We start from the raw sequence: 9,061 nt of genomic DNA, 5'->3' as shown, positions 1-9,061 counted from the left end.
ATCGGAATTAAATACAAAAGGCACAATGCCGACATAAGTCAAAAAGATTGACTCTTCTTACTGACTATGATTTGAACCATTCCTGTGACACTAGCTACAGATTCCGATGCTTCACTTCAGATTTACTGTATCCTTCTGACCTTCTTATTGACGATGAAACACAGAAATTGCATCGGAATTAAATACAAAAGGCACAATGCCGACATAAGTCAAAAAGATTGACTCTTCTTACTGACTATGATTTGAACCATTCCTGTGACACTAGCTACAGATTCCGATGCTTCACTTCAGGTTTTCTGTATCCCTCTGACCTTCTTATTGACGAAGAAACACAGAAATTGCATCGGAATTAGATACAAAATTCACAATTCACTTAAGTAAAAGAAGTCTGACTCTTCTTACTGTCTATGATTTCAACCATTCATGTGACGCTAGTTATAGATTCCGATGCTTCACTCCAGGTTTACTGGATCCCTTGGACCTTCTTATTGACGATGAAACACAGAAATTGAATCAGAATCAAATAGAATATGCACAATGATGACTTTAGTGCAAGAAGACTCACTATTCTTACTGACTATGTTTTGAACCATTTTTGTGACACTAGTTATAAATTCCGATGCTTAACTTCAGGATTAGTGTATCCCTCTGACCTTCTTATTGACGATGAAACACAGAAATTGAATCGCAATTAAATACAAAAGGCACAATGCCGACTTAAGTACAAGAAGACTGACTGTACTTACTGTCTATGCTTTGAACCATCCCTGTGACACTAGTTATAGATTCCGATGCTTCACTCCAGGTTTACTGTATCCCTTGGTCCTTCTTATTGACGATGAAACACAGAAATAGCTTCGGAATTAAATACAAAAGGCACAATGCCGACTTAAGTACAAGAAGACTGACTCTTCTTACTATGTTTTGAACCTTTCCTGTGACACTAGTTATAAATTCCGATGCTTCACGTCAGGTCTACTGTATCGCTTGGACCTTCTTATTGACGATGAAACACAGAAATTGCATCGGAATTAAATACAAAAGGCACAATGCAGAATTAAGTACAAGAAGACTGACTCTTCTTACTGTCTATCTTTGTACCAGTCCTGTGACACTAGTTATAGACTCCGAAGCTTCACTCCAGGATTTATGTATCCCGTGGACCTTCTTATTGGCGATGAAACACAGAAATTGCATCGGAATTAAATACAAAAGGCACAATGCCGACTTAAGTAAAAGAAGTCAGACTCTTCTTACTGTCTATGATTTGAACCATTCCTGTGACACTAGTTATAGATTCCGATGCTTCACTCCAGGTTTACTGTATCCCTTGGACCTTCTTATAGACCATGAAACACAGAAATTTAATCGGAATCAAATACAAAAGGCACAATGCCGAATTAAGGACAAAAAGATTGACTCTTCTTACCGACTATGATTTGAACCATTCCTGTGACACTAGCTATAGATTCCGATGCTTCACTTCAGGTTTTCTGTATCCCTCTGACCTTCTTATTGACGAAGAAACACAGAAATTGCATCGGAATTACATACAAAATTCACAATTCAATTAAGTACAAGAAGACTGACTCTTCTTACTGTCTATGTTTTGAACCATTCCTGTGACTCTAGTTATAGATTCCGATGCTTCACTCCAGGTTTACTGTATCCCTTGGACCTTCTTATTGACGATAAAACACAGAAATTGCATCGGAATTAAATACAAAAGGTACAATGCCGACCTAAGTACAAGAAGACTGACTCTTATTACTGACTATGTTTTGAACCATTCCTGTGACAATAGTTATAGATACCGATGCTTCACCTCAGGTTTACTGTATCCCTTGGATCTTCTTATTGACGATGAACCACAGAAATTGCATCGGAAATAAATAGAAAATGCACAATGAAGACATAAGTACAAGAAGACTGACTCTTCTTACTGACTATGTTTTGAACCATTCCTGTGACGCTAGTTATAGATTCCGATGCTTCACTTCAGGTTTACTGTATACCTTGGACCTTCTTATTGACGATGAAACACAGAAATTGCATCGGAATTAAATTCAAAAGAAACAATGGCGACTTAAGTACAAGAAGCCTGACTCTTCTACTGCCTATGTTTTGACCCTTTTCTGTGACACTATTTATAGAGTCCGATGCTTCACTTCAGGTTAACTGTATCCCTTGGGCCTTCGTATTGACGATGAATCACAGAAATTGCATCGGAATTAATTACAAAAGGCACAATGCCGACTTAAGTACAAGAAGACTGACTCTTCTTACTGTATATTATTTGAACCATTCCAGTGACGCTAGTTAGGGATTCCGATGCTTCACTTCAGGTTTACTGTATCCCTTGGACCTTCTTAATGACGATGAAACACAGAAATTTCATCGGAATTAAATACAAAAGGCACAATGCCGACTTATGTACAAGACGTCTGACTCTTCTTACTGTCTATGTTTTGAACCGTTACTGTGACACTAGTTATAGATTCCGATGCTTCACTCCAGGTTTACTGTATCCCTTGGACCTTCTTATTGACATTGAAACACAGAAATTGCATCGGAATTAAATACAAGAGGCACAATGCTGACTTAAGGACAAGAAGACTGACTCTTATTACTGACTATGATTTGAACCAATCCAGTGACACTAGTTATAGATTCCGATGCTTCACTTCAGGTTTACTGTATCCCTCTGACCTTCCTATTGACGATGAAACACAGAAATTGCATCGGAATTATATACAAAAGGCACAATGCAAACTTAAGTACAAGTAGACTGACTCTTCTTACTGACTATGCTTTGAACCATTCCTGTGACAGTAGTTATAGATTCCGATGCTTCACTTCAGGTTTACTGTATCCCTTGGACCTACTTATTGACGATGAAAGACAGAAATTGCATCGGAATTCATTACAAATGGCACAATGCCGACTTACGCACAAGAAGACTGACTCTTTTTACTGACTATGCTTTGAACCATTCCTGTGACACTAGTTATAGATTCCGATGCTTCACTTCAGGTTTACTGTATCCCTCTGACCTTCTTATTGACGATGAAACACAGAAATTGCATCGGAATTAAATACAAAAGGCACAATGCCGACTTAAGTACAAGAACACTGACTCTTCTTACTGACTATGTTTTGAACCATTCTTGTGACACAAGTTACGGATTCCGATGCTTCACTTCAGGTTTACTGTATCCTTCTGACCTTCCTATTGACGATGAAACACAGAAATTGCATCGGAATTAAATACAAAAGGCACAATGCCGAATTAAGTACAAGAAGACTGACTCTTCTTACTGTCTACTTTTGAACCAGTCCTGTGACACTAGTTATAGACTCCGATGCTTCACTCCAGGTTTACTGTATCCCGTGGACCTTCTTATGGGCGATGAAACACAGAAATTGAATCGGAATTAAATACAAAAGGCACAATGCCGACTTAAGTACAAGAAGACTGACTCTTCTTACTGTCTATGCTTTGAACCATCCCTGTGACACTAGTTATAGGTTCCGATGCTTCACTCAAGGTTTACTGTATCCTTGGTCCTTCTTATTGACGATGAAACACAGAAATGGCTTCGGAATTAATACAAAAGTCACAATGCCGACTTAAGTACAAGAGGACTGACTCTTCTTACTATGTTTTGAACCTTTCCTGTGACACTAGTTATAAATTCCGATGCTTCACGTCAGGTTACTGTATCCCTTGGACATTCTTATTGACGATGAAACACAGAAATTGCATCGGAATTAAATACAAAAGGCACAATGCAGAATTAAGTACAAGAAGACTGACTCTTCTTATTGTCTATGTTTTGAACCATTCCTGTGACTCTAGTTATAGATTCCCGATGCTTCACTCCAGGTTTACTGTATCCCTTGGACCTTCTTATTGACGATGAAACACAGAAATTGCATCGGAATTAAATACAAAAGGCACAATGCCGACTTAAGGACAAAAAGATTGACTCTTCTTACTGACTATGATTTGAACCATTCCTGTGACACTAGCTATAGATTCTGATGTTTCACTTTAGGTTTACTGTATCCCTCTGACCTTCTTATTGACGAAGAAACACAGAAATTGCATCGGAATTAAATACAAAAATCACAATGCCGACTTAAGTACAAGAAGACTGACTCTTCTTACTGTCTATGCTTTGAACCATTCCATTGACACTAGTTATAGATTCCGATGCTGCACTCAAGGTTTACTGTATCCCTTGGACCTTCTTATTAACGATGAACCATAGAAATTGCATCGGAATTAAATAGAAAAGGTACAATGCTGACTTAACTACAAGAAGACTGACTCTTATTACTGGCTTTGTTTTGAACCATTCCTGTGACACTAGTTATAAATTCCGCTGCTTCACTTCAGCTTTATTGTGTCCCTCTGACCTTCTTATTGACGATGAAACACAGAAATTGCATCGGAATTAAATAGAAAAGGCACAATGTCGACTTAAGTACAAGAAGACTGACTCTTCTTACTGTCTATGTTTTGAACCATTCCTGTGACACTAGTTTTAGATTCCGATGCTTCACTTCAGGTTTGCTGTATCCCTCTGACCTTCTTATTGATGATGAAACATAGAAATTGCATCGGAATTAAATAGAAAAGGCACAATGTCGACTTACGTACAAGAAGACTGACTCTTCTTACTGTCTATTCTTTGAACCATTCCTGTGACACTAGTTATAGATTTCCAATGCTTCACTCCAGGTTTACTGTATCCCTTGGACCTGCTTATTGACGATGAAACACAGAAATTGCATGGGAATTAAATACAAAAGGCACAATGCCGACTTAAGTACATGAAGACCGACTCTTCCTACTAACGATGACTTGAACCATTCCTGTGACACTAGTTATAGATTCCGATGCTTCACTTGAGGTTTACTGTATCCCTTGGACCTTCTTATTGACGATGAGACATAGATATTGCATCGGAATTAAATGCAAAAGGCACAACGCCGACTTAAGGACAAGAAGACTGACTCTTATTACTGACTATACTTTGAACCATTCCTGTGACACTAGCTATAGATTCCGATGCTTCACTTCATGTTTACTGTATCCCCTGGACCTTCTTATTGACGATGAAACACAGAAATTGCATCGCAATTAAATACAACAGGCACAATGCCGACATAAGTACATGAAGACCAACTCTTCCTACTGACTATGTTTGAACCGTTCCTGTGACACTAGTTATAGATTCCGATGCGTCACTTAGGTTTACTGTATCCCCTGAACCTTCTTATTGACGGTGAAAACCCAGAAATTGCATCGGAATTAAAAAGGCACAATGCCGACTTAAGGATAAGAAGACTGGCTCATCTTACTGACTTAGTTTTGAACCATTCCTGTGACACTAGTTATAGATTCCGATGCTTCACTTCAGGTTTACTGTATCCCTTGGACCTTCTTATTGACGATGAATCACAGAAATTGCATCGGAATTAAATACAAAAGGCACAACGCCGTCTTAAGTACAAGAAGACTGACCCTTCCCACTGTCTATGTTTTGAACCATTCCTGTGACACTAGTTATAGATTCCGATGCTTCATTTGGGGTTTACTGTATCCCTTGGACCTTCTTATTGACGATGAAACACAGAAATTGCATCGGAATTAAATAGAAAAAGCACAATGCCGACTTAAGTACAAGAAGACTGACTCTTCCCAATGTCTATGTTTTGAACCATTCTTGTGACACTAGTTATAGATTCCGATGCTTCACTTGAGGTTTACAGTATCCCCTGGACCTTCTTATTGACGATGAAACACAGAAATTGCAATCGTAATTAAATACAAAAGGCACAATACCGACATAAGTACATGAAGACCAACTCTTCCTACTGACTATGTTTGAACCGTTCCTGTGACACTAGTTATAGATTCCGATGCTTCACTTGAGGTTAACTGTATCCCTTGGACCTTCTTATTGACGATGAAAACACAGAAATTGCATCGGAATTAAATTCCAAAGTCACAATGCCAACTTAAGTACAAGAAGACTGACTCTTATACTGTCAATGTTTTGAACCATTTCTGTGACACTAGTTATAGAGTCCGATGCTTCACTTCAGGTTTACTGTATCCCTTGGGCCTTCTTAGTGACGATGAATCACAGAAATTGCATCGGAATTTAATTCAAAAGGCACAATGCCGACTTAAGTACAAGAAGACTGACTCTTATACTGTCAATGTTTTGAACCATTTCTGTGACAACTAGTTATAGAGTCCGCTGCTTCACTTCAGGTTTACTGTATCCCTTGGACCTTCTTATTGACGATGAAACACAGAAATTGCATCGGAATTAAATAGAAAAAGCACAATGCCGACTTAAGTACAAGAAGACTGACTCTTCCCACTGTCTATGTTTTGAACCATTCCTGTGACACTAGTTTATAGATTCCGATGCTTCACTTCAGGTTTACTGTATCGCTTGGATAGTCCTATTGACGATGAAACACTGAAATTGCATCGGAATTAAATACGAAAGGCACAGTGCCGACTTAAGTACAAGAAGACTGACTCTTCCTACAGTCTATGTTTTGAACCATTCCTGAGTCACTAGTTATAGAGTCCGATGCTTCACCCTAGGTTTACTGTTCCCCTTGGACCAGCTTATTGACGATGAAACACAGAAATTGCATCGGAATTCAATACAAAAGGCACAATGCCGACTTAACTACAAGAAGACTGACTCTTCCTACTGTCTATGTTTTGAACCATTCCTGTGAAACTAATTTTGGATTCCGATGCTTCACTTCAGGTTTGCTGTATCCCTCTGACCTTCTTATTGACGATTGAAACACAGAAATTGCATCGGAATTAAATAGAAAAGGCACAATGCCGACTTAAGTACAAGAAGACTGACTCTTCCTACTGTCTATGCTTGGAACCATTCCTGTGACACTAGTTTTAGATTCCGATGCTTCACTTCAGGTATGCTGTATCCCTCTGACCTTCTTATTGACGATGAAACACAGAAATTGCGTCGGAATTAAATAGAAAAGGCACAATGTCGACTTAAGTACAAGAAGACTGGACTCTTCTTACTGTCTATTTTTTGAACCATTCCTGTGACACTAGTTACAGATTCCAATGCTTCACTCCAGGTTTACTGTATCCCTTGGACCTGCTTATTGACGATGAAGCACAGAAATTGCATCGGAATTAAATACAAAAGGCACAATGCCAACTTAAGTCCATGAAGACCGACTCTTCCTACTGACGATGTTTTGAACCATTCCTGTGACACTAGTTATAGATTCCGATGCTTCACTTGAGGTTTACTGTATCCCTTGGACCTTCTTATTGACGATGAAACACAGAAGTTGCATCGGAATTAAATACAAAAGGCACAACGCCGACTTAAGGACAAGAAGACTGACTCTTATTACTGACTATATTTTGAACCATTCCTGTGACACTAGCTATAGATTCCGATGCTTCACTTCAGGTTTACTGTATCCCCTGGACATTCTTATTGACGATGAAACACAGAAATTGCATCGGAATTAAATACAAAAGGCAAATTGCCGACTTAAGTACACGAAGTCTGACCGCTTCTTACATTCTATGATTTGAACCATTCCTGTGACACTAGTTATAGACTCCTATGCTACACTCCAGGTTTACTGTATCCCATGGACCTTCTTATTGACGATGAAAAACAGAAATTGCATCGGAATTAAATACAAAAGGCACAATGCCGACTTAAGCATAAGAAGACTGGCTCTTCTTACTGACTTTGCTTTGAACCATTCCTGTGACACTAGTTATAGATTCCGATGCTTCACTTGAGGTTTACTGTATCCCTTGGACCTTCTTATTGACGATGAGACACAGAAATTGCATCGGAATTAAATGCAAAAGGCACAATGCCGACTTAAGTACAAGAAGACTGACTCTTCTTACTGTCTATGTTTTGAACCACTCCTGTGACACTAGTTATAGATTCCGATGCTTCACTCCAGGAGTTTACTGTATCCCTTGGACCTTCTTATTGACGATGAAACACAGAAATTGCATCGGAATTAAATACAAAAAGGCACAACGCCGACTTAAGGACAAGAAGACTGACTCTTATTACTGACTATGTTTTGAACCATTCCTGTGACAATAGTTATAGATTCCGATGCTTCACCTCAGGTTTACTGTATCCCTTGGATCTTCTTATTGACGATGAACCACAGAAATTGCATCGGAAATAAGTAGAAAATCCACAATGAAGACATAAGTACAAGAAGACTGACTCTTCTTACTGACTATGTTTTGAACCATTCCTGTGACACTAGTTATAGATTCCGATGCTTCACTTCAGGTTTACTGTATACCTTGACTTTCTTATTGACGATGAAACACAGAAATTGGATCGGAATGAAATACAAAAGGCACAATGCCGACTTAAGTACGAAAAGACTGACTCTTCCTACTGTCTATGTTTTGAACCATTCCTGTGTCACTAGTTATAGATTCCGATGCTTCACTTCAGGTTTACTGTATCCCTCTGACCGTATTGCCGATGAAACACAGAAATTGCATCGGAATTAAATACAAAAGGCACAATGCCGACTTAAGGGACAAGAAGACTGGACTCTTCTTGCCTGACTATGATTTGAACCATTCCTGTGACACTAGTTATAGATTCCGATGCTTCACTTGAGGTTTACTGTTTCCCTTGGACCTTCTTATTGACGATGAAACACAGAAATTGCATCGGAATTAAATAAAAAAGAAACAATGGCGACTTAAGTACAAGAAGACTGACTCTTCTACTGTCTATGTTTTGCTATTTATAGAGTCCGATGCTTCACTTCAGGTTAACTGTATCCCTTGGACCTTCTTATTGACATTGAAACACAGAAATTTGCATCGGAATTAAATACAAGAGGCACAATGCTGACTTAAGGACAAGAAGACTGACTCTTATTACTGACTATGCTTTGAACCAGTCCTGTGACACTAGTTATAGATTCCGATGCTTCACTTCAGGTTTACTGTATCCCTCTGACCTTCCTATTG

Source organism: Schistocerca piceifrons, unplaced genomic scaffold (genome assembly GCF_021461385.2).
Source record: "Schistocerca piceifrons isolate TAMUIC-IGC-003096 unplaced genomic scaffold, iqSchPice1.1 HiC_scaffold_1708, whole genome shotgun sequence".
NCBI lineage: Eukaryota > Metazoa > Arthropoda > Insecta > Orthoptera > Acrididae > Schistocerca > Schistocerca piceifrons.
This window is presented reverse-complemented; position numbering follows the sequence as displayed.